Source organism: Lactuca virosa, chromosome 5 (assembly GCF_052849685.1).
Source record: "Lactuca virosa cultivar CGN04683 chromosome 5, Lactuca_virosa_CGN04683_v6, whole genome shotgun sequence".
Taxonomy (NCBI): Eukaryota; Viridiplantae; Streptophyta; class Magnoliopsida; order Asterales; family Asteraceae; genus Lactuca; species Lactuca virosa.
The window spans coordinates 256,853,763-256,857,894 of NC_136430.1; positions in this window are offsets into that span (position 1 = coordinate 256,853,763).

Sequence of the window (4,132 nt, forward strand, 5' to 3'; positions counted from 1 at the left end):
CCAAGACCTTGGAGTTTACGGCCGTAAACTCAAGGTGGCCGTAAACCCCTTGGTATATATATGACACTTAGTCATTTTTACTTCATTTCTCCCATTCCAAGCCCAAGAAAACGGATTCTCTCTCAAGGATCTTGAGAGTTTTGCTTCCAATCTTCAATCTAGTAAGTAAACTTTCCAATTTCAACTTGATATCCTTCCATATCTAGTGAATACACATGATTTCATCCATGAAATCTCTTCTTTTGGATAAATCTTCAAGTGTTCTTCAAAACACCAAGAACACCAAGAACACACACTAGTGTTCTTGGACCTTAAACACTCTTACAAGTTTCCTATAAGTAAGTACACTCCTCCTAACTAGTTATATGCTTAGATTACTTGTTAAATCATTGAAAAACACCAAGAATGCCCTAGAACACATGGGTTCACGGCCAAGGCAATCTCCTTGGGCCGTAAACTCCATTAGGTGGTGCATATGTGCCACCCTTGCTTCCTAGGACTTGGATATTGGACTAGAACACCTTCCCTTTGAGCTAAGGACCTTATTATACAAATTAGGGGAGTTTTCCATGGGTTTACGACCGTAAACCCACTAGGGCCGTAAACCCTAGGCCGTAAACTCCATGGAGAATGGTCCTTAGGCCGTAAACTCCAAAGGAGTTGGTCCTTGGGCCGTGAACTCAATAGCAATGCCTTACAACCCTTAGATGCAACCCTATGATCTTATAACACTTAAATGCAAGTGTTTTCCATGTTCTAGGGTATTTATACTTGCTTAATTAGTGTTATAATCACTAATTAGTTACACATATATGTCTTTATATGTTATTAGGATCATTGTGTGTGTTCAAGTCTTCACTTGACACCTAGCACCTTGTCCAACACTTCCATCCAATCTACTCACTACAGATGAGTTCATACCCCTTAATTAACCTTTTAAATGTTTTAAAATGCTTTTATGGGGGGGGGGGGGGGATACAAGTTGAATCATTATAGTTATTATATCAATCACATGTGATTAATAACTATAAACAAATGAATGTACTACACTTTTAGCTGCGTTACCAAGCAAACTACTTAAAAACATTCTCTCAAACGTTTTTACATGTTAAACCATTTATCAAACTGTCTTATATACTAAATCTTTCCTTTCAAATTCTGTTATAACTGTGTTTCAAACAAAGGATTTCTTATACTCTAAACTGTTTATATCAAACAAACTGCTTTTAAATTGTTTTGTAAATTGAAATCAAGTCATCAATTCTTATTATTAAACTTTTCAAATGTTTTACAAAACTTCTTTTAAAACTCTTATATTGTCAAATGCATGCCTATATATGTATAGTTATATAAGTAATGTTTAAAGGACTTAGGACTGCTAACTCGCTTTAATTCCTTTTCCTTGTTTGGATGTGGCCTTAGGGTATCGGTTATTTGTCCGAATGTTGTCTAAATATTAGTTATATATTATGTATACATATATAGACATAAAAGTTCTATCAGCCAGTTCAGTACCTTTGGGTAGCAAAGGCATACTTTCATTCATATACGTACATTACTAGTAACTATAATAGGTATAGTTTAAGAGATACTATTTACTATTCCTAGTACAAGGAATCACACAAAGAGTCAGTTCATACATGACTCAATACATACTGTAAACAATACATACACTACACTAAAACAATACACTACACTAATACATACACTGCACTAATACATACACTGCACTAATACATACACTACTCTAATACATACACTACACTATACAATTGAGCGTACTATAATGAGAGACAGAGAGAACTTACACTAGTACATACTATTCATACACACTATATACTATACTAGAGAACTTATTATGATGAGGATCAGGGAAGACATACACTACACTAGTACATACATACACTACATACTACGAGACTGACCATCCTACACCTGGCTGCTAGTTACAGCAGTATATGCTCATCTTCGGATGTTCTCGGTTGTACTGTTCGGCGATTTACCGCGCCGTGTTTATCCTAGACAAATGGATACGATTTCAAGGATTATACAATTTTCCTTACTACCTTTATTTTGTGACACATTCACATAAACGATGAGGTAGAATATATCTTGATACGATTTCAAAGATTATATTATTTTCCTTATTACCTTTGTTTTGTGACACATTCACATAAACGATGAGGTAGACTATATTTTTATAATAATAGTTATACATGGGAAAAACCGTCATTTTTACAGAGAAGCAAACCTTCAAAACAGTCGGGTCTTGGTAGAAGACTACTTTTTATACTAATAGAAAATATGGGATTTTCTAGGGTTTTCATACTTATACAAACTTTTTCATTGAACATTTACATGTCTTTTCTTCAAAATCTTACAAATCAATAACAATAAAATACTTATGAACTCACCAGCTTTATGCTGATCTACGCTTTCAAAATAGCTTGTATTCTCAGGTCACCAGTAGACAGGTACGATGACCGGGTTTTGAGAAGACGGAGCAGTCAAGACTCGTCTTTTATTTGATTACTTATTATGGTGTCTTATTCTATAAAAGAACACACATGTATTAAAATTTTACTATTAATGCAATGGATGATGTTGTTGCTTGTTTACTACTTTGCACTGTTGCGATACTTTACATGACGTCCTCCGCCCCAAAACGTTTCCGTTGTTCTTGGTTTTGGGGTGTGACAGATTGGTATTAGAGCTTTGTTTATAGTGAATCGAGTATATCAACCCATAAAAGATATACATACTATAAATACAAAGGGATTAAAATACTCTGACCAAGAGTTATACTATTAAATAATAAAATATTTAATTAAGTATACATACTTGCATTCATACTAAAATCAGTGTCACAATAACAAAAACAAAAGTATTACGATTGTTGAATATCACAAGTAAGCTCGGGGATGTATGGTCAGTCCTGGGAGTGGCATAGCCTGATCAACTTTGCTGGTCCGAGGAGTGATTAGCATATGCCCAAGAATGGTTGTGATATGGCAACAAGTCTAAAAACTTACCAACACTACCACAATGAAAGCATTAGGAATATTTTGTGTTACTATAATTACTTATCTGAGAACTAAAGATCTTCATTAGTAGGTCAATAGTTGCTAAGTGGATACACTAAGGTTATATGTAACTAGGATGACATAGACTTAGAATATGTGAATTTTTGCTTTACCCCCTGTTCCTTGTGAATTTGGAGTTAAGGTCACTTATTCGAAGGTCTATCCTGTTTTGATTACATATAACTGGTATGCACTTTACAAATATTGAAGTAACTAATGAAGACTATCTTATAATTATATAGCTAGTACGTCTAATAAATATCTCTTTATCCCAATTCTCGCGTAGATAACATGGCTGGACCCCATCCCCACGGCGACCCGTACTTCCCGAACGAAGGCAATGCTAGATGGTTTGGAGAAGAGCCAGAAGATGATCATCCAATCCCTTTGGATGATCACCATGCCGAAGGCCTTTCGGATGGTGCTAACTCTGAGCCTGAGGTTGATAACCTACCCCCAGTAGCTCCCATCCCAAATCCTAACCCTCGTCCGGCTTTTCAAGACCCGACGCCTCCTTGGGTAGAATGCTTGGAGACATGGAGCGAAGAGCAAGATCAACCTATGCCATTTAATGGAGACCGAAGCTTTTATAACCTAAGCGAGGGAGGCTCAGCAGATAGAGTCCTGCCAATCCTGGTCCGTAGAGTTGCCCGAAACGAAATCCAGGGAAGGACAGCTCTCCAGCGTATCGCGGAGGTTGATGCCAATGCAGGAATGCATACCATCCGCACCATTCACCTTGAAAATGCTCAAGAGAGATGTGAGAGAGACCACAAGGCTCTGTTGCAAGCACTAGCTGAAACTCGAGCCGAAGTCATAGAGCTCCGAGTACGCCAGAGGGTGTGCGAAAGATACCTGCTTGACATGGAACGTCAACTGGCTGAACTAAGGGTTCACCAGAGGGATGACCGTCACCAGTAAGAGATGCTTTACTCTCCTTCCTTGTTATAAGGAATCGTTTTCCTGTCTATGCCCTATATAGCACTTTTCTATGTAACTACCCCAGTACCGTGAGTACTTTTAGTTAGGCCTTTATGCTGTCAAAACTT